The following is a 13,697-nucleotide window of genomic DNA, read 5'->3' on the forward strand; positions in this document are numbered from 1 at the left end:
TGAGTAGTAGAGAGTAGTAGAGAGAGAGTTGTAGAGAGTGAGTAGTAGAGAGTAGTAGAGAGAGAGTAGTAGTGAGTTAGTAGTAGAAAGTAGTAGAGAGCGAGTAGTAGAGAGTGAGTAGTAGAGAGAGAGTAGTAAAGAGTGAGTAGTAGAGAGTAGTACAAAGTGAGTAGTAGAGAGTAGTAGCGAGTGAGTAGTAGAGAGTGAGTAGTAGAGAGAAAGTAGTAGGGAGCAGTAGAGTAGTAGAGAGTGAGTAGTAGAGAGTGAGTAGTAGAGAGCAGTAGTGAGCGAGTAGTAGAGAGCAAGTAGTAGAGCGTATGTAGTAGAGAGTGAGTAGTAGAGAGTAGTAGCGAGTGAGCAGTAGAGATTGAGTAGTAGAGAGAGAGTAGTAGAGAGTAGTAGAGAGTGAGTAGTGGAGAGAGAGTAGTAGAGAGTGAGAGTCAGTGTCAGTCAGTGTCAGTCAGTCAGTGTCAGTGCCACTCAGTCAGTGTCAGTCAATCAGTGTCAGTCAGTGTCAGTCAGTCAGTGTCAGTCAATCAGTGTCAGTCAATCAGTGTTAGTCAGTGTAAGTCAGTCAGTAGAAAGTAGTAGAGAGTGAGTAGTAGAGTGAGTAGTAGAGTAGCAGAGAGAGAGTAGTAGAGAGTGAGTAGTACAGAGTAGTAGAGAGTAGTAGAGAGTGAGTAGTAGAGAGTGAGTAGTAGAGTGAGTAGTAGAGTGAGTAGTAGAGAGTAGTAGAGAGAGAGTAGTAGAGAGTGGTAGAGAGTGAGTAGTAGAGAGTGAGTAGTAGAGAGAAAGTAGTAGGGAGCAGTAGAGTAGTAGAGAGTGAGTAGTAGAGAGTGAGTAGTAGAGAGTAGTAGAGAGCGAGTAGTAGAGAGCAAGTAGTAGAGACTGTGTAGTAGAGAGTGAGTAGTAGAGAGTAGTAGAGAAAGAGTAGTAGAGAGTTAGTAGTAGAGAGTAGTAGAGAGCAAGTAGTAGAGAGTGAGTAGTAGAGAGAGAGTAGTAAAGAGTGAGTAGTAGAGAGTAGTTGAAAGTGAGTAGTAGAGAGTAGTAGAGAGTGAGTAGTATAGAGTGAGTAGTAGAGAGAAAGTAGTAGGGAGCAGTAGAGTAGTAGAGAGTGAGTAGTAGAGAGTGAGTAGTAGAGAGTAGTAGAGAGCGAGTAGTAGAGAGCAAGTAGTAGAGAGTGTGTAGTAGAGAGTGAGTAGTAGAGAGTAGTAGCAAGTGAGTAGTAGAGAGTGAGTAGTAGAGAGAGAGTAGTAGAGAGTAGTAGAGAGTGAGTAGTAGAGAGAGAGTAGTAGAGAGTGAGTAGTAGAGAGTAGTAGATTAGTAGAGAGTGAGTAGTAGAGAGTAGTAGAGAGTGAGTAGTAGAGAGAGAGTAGTAGAGAGTAGTGGAGAGTGAGTAGTAGAGTAGTAGAGAGTTGCCAGTCAGTGTCAGTCTGTGTCAGTCAGTGTCAGTCAATCAGTGTCAGTGTCAGTCAGTGTCAGTCAATCAGTGTCAGTCAGTGTCAGTCAGTCAGTGTCAGTCAATCAGTTTCAGTCAGTGTCAGTCAATCAGTGTCAGTCAGTGTCAGTCAGTCAGTGTCAGTCAATCAGTGTTAGTCAGAGTAAGTCAGTCAGTCAGTGTCAGTCAGTCAGTGTCAATCAATTAGTGTCAGTCAATGTCAGTCTGTCAGTGTCAGTCAATCAGTGTCAATCAGTGTCAATGAGTCAGTGTCAGTCAGTCAGTGTCAGTCAGTCAGTGTCAGCTAGAGCTGCTCTGCAGATCTGGTTCTCTGGCTCTAAAGCAGCTCTGCTGACATGGTTCTCTGGCTCTAAAGCACCTCTGCTGACCTGGTTCTCTCCCTCTAAAGCAGCTCTGTTGACCTAGTTTCTCTGGCTCTAGAGCAGGTCTGCTGACCAGGTTCTCTGGCTCTACAGCAGCTCTGCTGACCTGGTTCTCTGGCTCTAGAGCAGCTCTGATGACCTAGTCCTTAGGCTCTAGAGCAGCTCTGCTGACCTGGTTCTCTGGCTCTACAACACCTCTGCTGACCTGGTTCTCTCCCTCTACAGCAGCTCTGCTGACCTAGTTCTTAGGCTACAGAGCAGCTCTGCTGATCTGGTTCTCTGGCTCTACAACAGATCTGCTGACCTGGTTCTCTGGCTCCAAAGCAACTCTGTTGACCCAGTTCTATGGCTCTAAAGCAGTTCTGCTGATATGGTTCTCTGGCTCTAGAGCAGCTCTGCTGATCTGGTTCTCTCCCTCTAGAGCAGATCTGCTGACCTTGTTCTCTCCCTCTAAAGCAGCTCTACTGACCTGGTTACTTTGGATCTACAGCAGTTCTGCTGACCTGGTTCTCTGGCTCTAGAGCAGCTCTGCTGAACTGGTTCTTAGGCTCTGGAGCAGCTCTGCTGACAGTCAGTCAGTGTCAGTCAATTAGTGTCAGTCAATGTCAGTCTGTCAGTGTCAGTCAATCAGTGTCAATCAGTGTCAATGAGTCAGTGTCAGTCAGTCAGTGTCAGTCAGTCAGTGTCAGCTAGAGCTGCTCTGCTGACCTGGTTCTATGGCTCTAAAGCAGCTCTGCTGACTTGGTTCTCTGTCTCTGCAGCAGCCTGCTAACCAGGTTCTCTGGCTCTAAAGCAGCTCTGCTGAAATGGTTCTCTGGCTCTTAAGCTGCTCTGCTGGTCTGGTTCTCTGTCTCTAAAGCAGCTCTGCTGACCTGCTTCTCTTCCTCTAAAGCAGCTCTGGTGACCTGGTTTCTCTGTCTGTACAGCAGCTCTACTGACCTGGTTCTCTGGCTCTAGAGCAGCTCTGATGACCTAGTTCTTAGGCTCTAGAGCAGCTCTGCTGACCTGGGTCTCCGGCTCTAGAGCAGCTCTGCTGACCTAGTTCTTAGGCTCTAGAGCAGCACTGCTGACCTGGGTCTCTGGCTCTAAAGGAGCTCTACTGACCTGTTTCTTCTGGCTCTACTGCAGTTCTGCAGACTTGGTTCTCTGGCTCTAGAGGAGCTCTGCTGACCTGGTTCTCTGGGTCTAGAGCAGCTCTGCTGACCTGGTTCTATGGCTCTGGAGTAGCTCTGCTAACCTGTTTCTCTGGCCTTAAAGCAGCTCTGCTGTCCTGGTTCTCTCCCTCTAAATCAGCTCTGCTGACCTGGTTCTCTGCCTCTAGAGCAGCTCTGCTGACCTGGTTCTATGGCTCTAGAGCAGCTCTGCTGACCTGGTTCTCTGGCTCTAGAGCAGCTCTGCTGACCTGGTTTTCTGGCTCTAAAGCAGCTCTGCTGACCTGGTTCTCTTTCTCTAAAGCAGCTCTTCTGACCGGGTTTCTCTGGCTCTAGAGCAGCTCTGCTGACCTGGTTCTCTGGCTCTAAAGCAGCTCTGCTGACCTGGTTCTCTCCCTTAAAGCAGCCCTGCTGACCTGGTTCTCTGGCTCTAGAGCAGCTCTGCTGACCTGGTTCTCTGACTCTAAAGCAGCTCTGCTGACTTGGTTCTCTCTCTCTACAGCAGCTCTGCTAATTAGGTTCTCTGGCTCTAAAGCAGCTCTGCTGACCTGGTTCTCTGGCTCTTAAGCAGCTCTGCTGGTCTGGTTCTCTGGCTCTAAAGCAGCTCTGCTGACCTGGTTCTCTTTCTCTAAAGCAGCTCTGCTGACCAGGTTTCTCTGGCTGTACAGCAGCTCTACAGACCTGGTTCTCTGGCTCTAGAGCAGCTCTGATGACCTAGTTCTTAGGCTCTAGAGCAGCTCTGCTGACCTGGGTCTCTGGCTCTACAACAGCTCTGCTGACCTGGTTCTCTCCCTCTAAAGCACCTCTGCTGACCTGGTTCTCTCGCACTAAAGCAGCTCTACTGACCTGGTTTTTCTGGCTCTACAGCAGTTCGGCAGACCTGGTTCTCTGGCTCTAAAGCAGCTCTGCTGACCTGGTTCTATAGCTTTAAAGCAGCTCTGCTGACCTGGGTCTCTGGCTCTAAAGCAGCTCTGCTGTCATGGTTCTCTGGCTCTAAAGCAGATCTGCTGACCTGGTTCTCTCCCTCTAAAGCAGCTCTGCTGACCTGGTTCTCTGGCTCTAGAGCAGCTCTGCTGACCTGGTTCTCTGACTCTAAAGCAGCTCTGCTGACCTTGTTCTATGGCTCTAATGCAGCTCTGCTGACCTGGTTCTCTGGCTCTAGAGCAGCTCTGCTGACCTGGTTCTCTGACTCTAAAGCAGCTCTGCTGACCTTGTTCTATGGCTCTAATGCAGCTCTGCTGACCTGATTCTCTGGCTCTAGAGCAGCTCTGCTACCCTGGTTCTATGGCTCTAAAGCAGCTCTGATGACCTAGTTCTTAGGCTCTAGAGCAGCTCTGCTGACCTGGTTCTCTGGCTCTACAACAGATCTGCTGACCTGGTTCTCTGGCTCCAAAGCAACTCTGTTGACCCAGTTCTATGGCTCTAAAGCAGTTCTGCTGATATGGTTCTCTGGCTCTAGAGCAGCCCTGCTGATCTGGTTCTCTCCCTCTAGAGCAGATCTGCTGACCTTGTTCTCTCCCTCTAAAGCAGCTCTACTGACCTGGTTACTTTGGATCTACAGCAGCTCTGCTGACCTATTTCTCTGGCTCTAGAGCAGCTCTGCTGAACTGGTTCTTAGGCTCTGGAGCAGCTCTGCTGACCTGGTTCTCAGGCTCTAAAGCAGCTCTGCTGACCTGGTTCTATGGCTCTAAAGCAGCTCTGCTGACTTGGTTCTCTGTCTCTACAGTTGCCTGCTAACCAGGTTCTCTGGCTCTAAAGCAGCTCTGCTGAAATGGTTCTCTGGCTCTTAAGCAGCTCTGCTGGTCTGGTTCTCTGGCTCTAAAGCAGCTCTGCTGACCTGCTTCTCTTCCTCTAAAGCAGCTCTGGTGACCTGGTTTCTCTGGCTGTACAGAAGCTCTACTGACCTGGTTCTCTGGCTCTAGAGCAGCTCTGCTGACCTAGTTCTTAGGCTCTAGAGCAGCACTGCTGACCTGGGTCTCTGGCTCTAAAGGAGCTCTACTGACCTGTTTTTTCTGGCTCTACTGCAGTTCTGCAGACTTGGTTCTCTGGCTCTAGAGGAGCTCTGCTGACCTGGTTCTCTGGCTCTAGAGCAGCTCTGCTGACCTGGTTCTATGGCTCTGGAGTAGCTCTGCTCACCTGTTTCTCTGGCCTTAAAGCAGCTCTGCTGACCTGGTTCTCTCCCTCTAAATCAGCTCTGCTGACCTGGTTCTCTGCCTCTAGAGGAGCTCTGCTGACCTGGTTCTATGGCTCTAGAGCAGCTCTGCTGACCTGGTTCTCTGGCTCTAGAGCAGCTCTGCTGACCTGGTTTTCTGGCTCTAAAGCAGCTCTGCTGACCTGGTTCTCTTCCTCTAAAGCAGCTCTTCTGACCGGGTTTCTCTGGCTCTAGAGCAGCTCTGCTGACCTGGTTCTCTGGCTCTAAAGCAGCTCTGCTGACCTGGTTCTCTCCCTTAAAGCAGCCCTGCTGACCAGGTTCTCTGGCTCTAGAGCAGCTCTGCTGACCTGGTTCTCTGACTCTAAAGCAGCTCTGCTGACTTGGTTCTCTCTCTCTACAGCAGCGCTGCTAATTAGGTTCTCTGGCTCTAAAGCAACTCTGCTGACCTGGTTCTCTGGCTCTTAAGCAGCTCTGCTGGTCTAGTTCTCTGGCTCTAAAGCAGCTCTGCTGACCTGGTTCTCTTCCTCTAAAGCAGCTCTGCTGATCAGGTTTCTCTGGCTGTACAGCAGCTCTACAGACCTGGTTCTCTGGCTCTAGAGCAGCTCTGATGACCTAGTTCTTAGGCTCTAGAGCAGCTCTGCTGACCTGGTTCTCTCGCTCTAAAGCAGCTCTACTGACCTGGTTTTTCTGGCTCTACAGCAGTTCGGCAGACCTGGTTCTCTGGCTCTAAAGCAGCTCTGCTGACCTGGTTCTCTGGCTCTAAAGCAGATCTGCTGACCTGGTTCTCTCCCTCTAAAGCAGCTCTGCTGACCTGGTTCTCTGGCTCTAGAGCAGCTCTGCTGACCTGGTTCTCTGACTCTAAAGCAGCTCTGCTGACCTTGTTCTGTGGCTCTAATGCAGCTCTGCTGACCTGATTCTCTGGCGCTAGAGCAGCTCTGCTGACCTGGTTCTATGGCTCTAAAGCAGCTCTGCTGACCTGGTTTTCTGTCTCTAGAGCAGCTCTGCTGACCTGGTTTCCTGGCTCTAAAGCAGCTCTGCTGACCTGGTTCTCTCCCTCTAAAGCAGCTCTGCTGACCTGGTTCTCTGGCTCTAGAGCAGCTGTGCTGACCTGGTTCTCTGGCTCTAAAGCAGCTCTGCTGACCTTGTTCTATGGCTCTAATGCAGCTCTGCTGACCTGATTCTCTGGCTCTACAGCAGCTCTGCTGACCTGGTTCTCTGGCCCTAAAGCAGCTCTGCTGACATGGTTCTCTGGCTGTAAAGCAGCTCTGCTGACCTGGTTCTCTCCCTCTAAAGCAGCTCTGTTTACCTAGTTTCTCTAGCTCTAGAGCAGGTCTGCTGAATTGGTTCTCTGGCTCTACATCAGCTCTGCTGACCTGGTTCTCTGGCTCTAGAGCAGCTCTGATGACCTAGTTCTTAGGCTCTAGAGCGGCTCTGCTGACCTGGTTCTCTGGCTCTACAACAGCTCTGCTGACCTGGTTCTCTCCCTCTACAGCAGCTCTGCTGACCTAGTTCTTAGGCTACAGAGCAGCTTTGCTGGTCTGGTTCTATGGCTCTAAAGCAGCTCTGCTGACCTGGTTCTCTGGCTCTAGAGCAGCTCTGCTGACCTGGTTCTCTGGCTCTAAAGCAGTTCTGCTGACCTGGTTCTCTGGCTCTAGAGCAGCTCTGCTGATCTGGTTCTCTCCCTCTAGAGCAGATCTGCTGACCTGGTTCTCTCCCTCTAAAGCAGCTCTACTGAACTGGTTACTTTGGCTCTACAGCAGCTCTGCTGACCTGGTTCTCTGGCTCTAGAGCAGCTCAGCTGACATGGTTCTTAGGCTCTAGAGCAGCTCTTCTGACCGGGTTTCTCTGGCTCTAGAGCAGCTCTGCTGACCTTGTACTCTGGCTCTAAAGCAGCTCTGCTGACCTGGTTCTCTGGCTCTAAAGCAGCTCTGCTGACCTGGTTCTCTCCCTCTAAAGCAGCTCTGCTGACCTGGTTCTCTGGCTCTAAAGCAGCTCTGCTGACCTGGTTCTCTCCCTCTAAAGCAGCTCTGCTGACCTGGTTCTCTGGCTCTAGAGCATCTCTGCTGACTTGGTTCTCTCTCTCTCTACAGCAGCTCTGCTAATTAGGTTCTCTGGCTCTAAAGCAGCTCTGCTGACCTGGTTCTCTGGCTCTTAAGCAGCTCTGCTGGTCTGGTTCTCTGGCTCTAAAGCAGCTCTGCTGACCTGGTTCTCTTCCTCTAAAGCAGCTCTGCTGACCAGGTTTCTCTGGCTGTACAGCAGCTCTACAGACCTGGTTCTCTGGCTCTAGAGCAGCTCTGATGACCTAGTTCTTAGGCTCTAGAGCAGCTCTGCTGACCTGGGTCTCTGGCTCTACAACAGCTCTGCTGACCTGGTTCTCTCCCTCTAAAGCACCTCTGCTGACCTGGTTCTCTCGCACTAAAGCAGCTCTACTGACCTGGTTTTTCTGGCTCTACAGCAGTTCGGCAGACATGGTTCTCTGGCTCTAAAGCAGCTCTGCTGACCTGGTTCTATAGCTTTAAAGCAGCTCTGCTGACCTGGGTCTCTGGCTCTAAAGCAGCTCTGCTGTCATGGTTCTCTGGCTCTAAAGCAGATCTGCTGACCTGGTTCTCTCCCTCTAAAGCAGCTCTGCTGACCTGGTTCTCTGGCTCTAGAGCAGCTCTGCTGACCTGGTTCTCTGACTCTAAAGCAGCTCTGCTGACCTTGTTCTATGGCTCTAATGCAGCTCTGCTGACCTGATTCTCTGGCTCTAGAGCAGCTCTGCTGACCTGGTTCTATGGCTCTAAAGCAGCTCTGATGACCTAGTTCTTAGGCTCTAGAGCAGCTCTGCTGACCTGGTTCTCTGGCTCTACAACAGCTCTGCTGACCTGGTTCTCTCCCTCTACAGCAGCCCTGCTGACCTAGTTCTTAGGCTACAGAGCAGCTCTGCTGATCTGGTTCTCTGGCTCTACAACAGATCTGCTGACCTGGTTCTCTGGCTCCAAAGCAACTCTGTTGACCCAGTTCTATGGCTCTAAAGCAGTTCTGCTGATATGGTTCTCTGGCTCTAGAGCAGCCCTGCTGATCTGGTTCTCTCCCTCTAGAGCAGATCTGCTGACCTTGTTCTCTCCCTCTAAAGCAGCTCTACTGACCTGGTTACTTTGGATCTACAGCAGCTCTGCTGACCTATTTCTCTGGCTCTAGAGCAGCTCTGCTGAACTGGTTCTTAGGCTCTGGAGCAGCTCTGCTAACCTGGTTCTCAGGCTCTAAAGCAGCTCTGCTGACCTGGTTCTATGGCTCTAAAGCAGCTCTGCTGACTTGGTTCTCTGTCTCTACAGAAGCCTGCTAACCAGGTTCTCTGGCTCTAAAGCAGCTCTGCTGAAATGGTTCTCTGGCTCTTAAGCAGCTCTGCTGGTCTGGTTCTCTGGCTCTAAAGCAGCTCTGCTGACCTGCTTCTCTTCCTCTAAAGCAGCTCTGGTGACCTGGTTTCTCTGGCTGTACAGAAGCTCTACTGACCTGGTTCTCTGGCTCTAGAGCAGCTCTGCTGACCTAGTTCTTAGGCTCTAGAGCAGCACTGCTGACCTGGGTCTCTGGCTCTAAAGGAGCTCTACTGACCTGTTTTTTCTGGCTCTACTGCAGTTCTGCAGACTTGGTTCTCTGGCTCTAGAGGAGCTCTGCTGACCTGGTTCTCTGGCTCTAGAGCAGCTCTGCTGACCTGGTTCTATGGCTCTGGAGTAGCTCTGCTCACCTGTTTCTCTGGCCTTAAAGCAGCTCTGCTGACCTGGTTCTCTCCCTCTAAATCAGCTCTGCTGACCTGGTTCTCTGCCTCTAGAGCAGCTCTGCTGACCTGGTTCTATGGCTCTAGAGCAGCTCTGCTGACCTGGTTCTCTGGCTCTAGAGCAGCTCTGCTGACCTGGTTTTCTGGCTCTAAAGCAGCTCTGCTGACCTGGTTCTCTTCCTCTAAAGCAGCTCTTCTGACCGGGTTTCTCTGGCTCTAGAGCAGCTCTGCTGACCTGGTTCTCTGGCTCTAAAGCAGCTCTGCTGACCTGGTTCTCTCCCTTAAAGCAGCCCTGCTGACCAGGTTCTCTGGCTCTAGAGCAGCTCTGCTGACCTGGTTCTCTGACTCTAAAGCAGCTCTGCTGACTTGGTTCTCTCTCTCTACAGCAGCGCTGCTAATTAGGTTCTCTGGCTCTAAAGCAACTCTGCTGACCTGGTTCTCTGGCTCTTAAGCAGCTCTGCTGGTCTGGTTCGCTGGCTCTAAAGCAGCTCTGCTGACCTGGTTCTCTTCCTCTAAAGCAGCTCTGCTGACCAGGTTTCTCTGGCTGTACAGCAGCTCTACAGACCTGGTTCTCTGGTTCTAGAGCAGCTCTGATGACCTAGTTCTTAGGCTCTAGAGCAGCTCTGCTGACCTGGTTCTCTCGCTCTAAAGCAGCTCTACTGACCTGGTTTTTCTGGCTCTACAGCAGTTCGGCAGACCTGGTTCTCTGGCTCTAAAGCAGCTCTGCTGACCTGGTTTTCTGGCTCTAAAGCAGATCTGCTGACCTGGTTCTCTCCCTCTAAAGCAGCTCTGCTGACCTGGTTCTCTGGCTCTAGAGCAGCTCTGCTGACCTGGTTCTCTGACTCTAAAGCAGCTCTGCTGACCTTGTTCTATGGCTCTAATGCAGCTCTGCTGACCTGATTCTCTGGCGCTAGAGCAGCTCTGCTGACCTGGTTCTATGGCTCTAAAGCAGCTCTGCTGACCTGGTTTTCTGTCTCTAGAGCAGCTCTGCTGACCTGGTTTCCTGGCTCTAAAGCAGCTCTGCTGACCTGGTTCTCTCCCTCTAAAGCAGCTCTGCTGACCTGGTTCTCTGGCTCTAGAGCAGCTCTGCTGACCTGGTTCTCTGGCTCTAAAGCAGCTCTGCTGACCTTGTTCTATGGCTCTAATGCAGCTCTGCTGACCTGATTCTCTGGCTCTACAGCAGCTCTGCTGACCTGGTTCTCTGGCCCTAAAGCAGCTCTGCTGATATGGTTCTCTGGCTGTAAAGCAGCTCTGCTGACCTGGTTCTCTCCCTCTAAAGCAGCTCTGTTTACCTAGTTTCTCTGGCTCTAGAGCAGGTCTGCTGAACTGGTTCTCTGGCTCTACATCAGCTCTGCTGACCTGGTTCTCTGGCTCTAGAGCAGCTCTGATGACCTAGTTCTGTTGCAGGGATTCTGCTTATACACAGAACTATGCGTAGAACCCCAGGACCTCAGTGAGTTGTGGTGTACCAGAAACTCACCTCAGAACCCAGAATCCAGTATCCGGCTAGCATAAGTGTCCCATTCGTTATCCGAGATTTAGCTCGGCGGTCCCAATGAAAAGACAACCCAGAACACGCGACTCAGTACATACTCAGGAATGGTGGGAATCGGAAATACCTGTTCGTATATTATTCTCACATCAGTCCACAACAATAATCAACAGAGACACGGTGTAAATAAAAAGAGTTTATTTTTATAGACCACGTGTCCTAAGATGCAGTACTTTGGCTAATACAAGCAGACAAATGATTAATATCAAAACCAGCAACATAGTTACAATACCATAGAATATAAACGGGGTGATCATATTATAATGACAGTGGATACTACCACCTTCCCTTTACTAAGAAGCTAATATTATTATTATGCTAATAGAAGGTCTCTTAGGCTTGAATAGGGGACCCCATACCTCAAAGATCAGCTTAGTGAAATCACATCACAGGAGCATCAGGAGTCTTCGCGCAGGAAGGCTCGTCTTCGGTCTGGATAATAAACATGATGTCTGTGATATTAAAAGCACCAACTTTCAGGTATGTGCAGCTGCGCGTGTGTTATGGCTAAATAGTGGGTCGATCAACCTAGAGTGGAAAACATGCATTGTGTAATAATCCAGACTGTTTGTCACACCATGTACCGACCAAGGTCGCTGCGCAGAGCTTGGGATGGTAACAACAGATTGCTCTCGTGTGAAGCAAGTCTCGAGTCAGCAGTTTATTTAAGAAATAACATGTAAACGCAGTATCGTGTGCAAAAGCAGAAAGATGGCTTTCTAACATCTAACGTGGTTATGCTAACTTAACAATGTATGTACGAATTCAGGAAGAACTCACTACACGCCCCCTTGATCGAAGCACTATTTAATAGGCAAGAAAAGAGAGAACGCAGAGTTCAGTTTCGTCAGAGCAGAACAAGGCGTAACCAATGCAGAGTTTCAGAATGCGCTAAAGTCCGAAACTACAAAAAATATAAACCAGGGTTGTTTAATAAAAAAAATGGAAGTAAAAAAAAAAAACTCAAAACGACCATCAGGAAAAAAAGAGAAAGAAAAGAAGAAATGTTGCGCTAGGGTGTTGTCCAATAGCACAGGCGCAAAGGACGACTGTCCAGTTAATCCATGAATGTATAGGCAGCATATGTGGCCACTGCTTCCAACAAAAAATCGTTTGCAGGTCCACTGAAAGTCTCAGCCATCCAATCCATCAACGAAAAGGAACATACGTGTTCTTCAACCATCGGAGCCTCTAGCACTATCAGAGGGCACCCGGAATGTTCCTCCAAATAGCTCATAGCCAAGAAGTTGTAGGCAGCTGTTGAGATGTCCCAATTACCCAGGATACCATGCGCCGCACCACAGGTCATAATCCGGACACCAGAACAGGCCAACTCGTGAGACACTAAGGGCCTCATCAGTCGATCGAAATCCGGCACCGGAGACACCACGTTGGTCAAGCACAAATCCAAAGGCCATTCAAAGGGACAATCCAGGCAGTGAAATACAGGCTGCACGCAGGTGAAGTAGGAATACCTGAAGGATAATCCATATGCCAGGCTTAAGGTCGCCAACGGCAGAGTTCCATAAAAGTCAAGCATCCTATCACGAAGAAGATGCAGGCGGGACAGGCGCTCGTGCGGCACAGAAGGAGCAGCCATTCCGGAGTATGAAAATTAAAAGTAGCACACCTACCACTAGCGCCAGAAGCAGCGGAACACCTCCAAAGATGCTCGAGAAAAGTGAATGAAAAAATGCCGGAATCACACCAAAAATAGTTTTGAAAGAGGTCACGAGACCCGAGCCCACAAGTTTAAAAAAATGAGCCAGGCCGGTCGTGGACGAGGCATTAAAAATAGTTTGGATCAAAGTGCCGAAATGTAGGGGGAGGTCAGTATTCAGAAGCGCCTGTACCTCAGTGCGCGTATTAGCAACGTGAAGGACAAATGTTTCACGAGAGGAAGTCAATGGCACCTCTTTTTGGGACAATAGAGCTCTTATTCTGCTCAACTTGTTGAACTCTGCTTTCAAGGTTGGAATCGAAGGCCAGATAGAAACATCCAGCCGCCCATGCGGGGGTGGAAAGAGAACATTATTGCAGCAGACAACTTTCTGCGAGACAGTTACTATGTACGGGATTCCCACTAACATCCCGCAGCAAGCTTCATTATTCAAAATTAAATAACTCCCGTTTGCAAGCAGCGTGAAAGAAGGCGTAATCACAGGCACTGGGACACCTCGTAGGAGTAAGGCCAAGTTCGGGGCTTGTACATTGCATGCGCCGTGTAATTGAATGTGCCTACATACCAAGGAATGATCTGGTGTCGTGGTACATTCCTCGCCTTTCAAATAAACCTCAGTTCCATCCCTCGTACATCTATACGTAAAGGGGAGGGACCAAACCTCATGTATGAAAGCGGTGCCCAGCGGTTCATATCTACCCAAAGCATAATGTTTCATACAAGACGTAAACTTAAAAAGCGCGAAAGGGAGAGTTATCAATCCGTGTACTAACCACGTAGCTGAATTGATCTCCGCTACAGAGAAAGGCAACGGTTCTAACTTTTCAATATGTAACAATGAATATGTAGCATCCTTCATGGACATAAAGCGCTGCTTGTCAGTAAGGTTAAAGGGAAGGAATAACGATGTAGTGTTCAGATAGTCCCAAGGGACTCTCCCTGCCTTCAACGTCTGCAATGTCCATGCAAACTGCATAACAGAACGCAACTGGTTTTGACCATGATATAACACAGACATATCATCATGCACAATATCAACAACAGAAGAAACAATATTATCTAATGTATAAATCCTAGAAGAGAGAGTGCTAATGCTATTATCTAAAACGGCTAAAACCTTCTCCATGTTTGCTTGGTCAATAGCTCTCAATCTGGAAGCCGCCTCAATCTGCGACAACTTCCAGACTTCGTTGTAAATAGCATACGCCCACCTTTTGGTTCTGCCACCCACAGGCCCTTAACAAAATCATTCAAATCTATTTTGTCATGTAATTGTGATAAATGAACCTTGACAGACGCCAAGGTGGAATGTCGCAGCCAAGATTGACATAACTTGCCCACAGAGTATGTAGTTACAGTATGTGACGACTCAAACCGAGGGTCTACGCGTTCCCGAGTATACCCCGGCTTCAGTCCCAGAAAACGACGTTGACAGGTGTCTGAACTGCTTTGCCAAACTAACCAACCCTCACTATTAAATTTCGAAATATTAAAAGATGTATTTGAAACTAAGGATTGCAAAGCAGTAAGGGATAGATCTGTGTGGTTATCCCAATTGGGATAAGCGCCCAAATCCGGCACTGAAG

Source organism: Triturus cristatus, chromosome 10, assembly GCF_964204655.1.
Source record: "Triturus cristatus chromosome 10, aTriCri1.1, whole genome shotgun sequence".
NCBI lineage: Eukaryota > Metazoa > Chordata > Amphibia > Caudata > Salamandridae > Triturus > Triturus cristatus.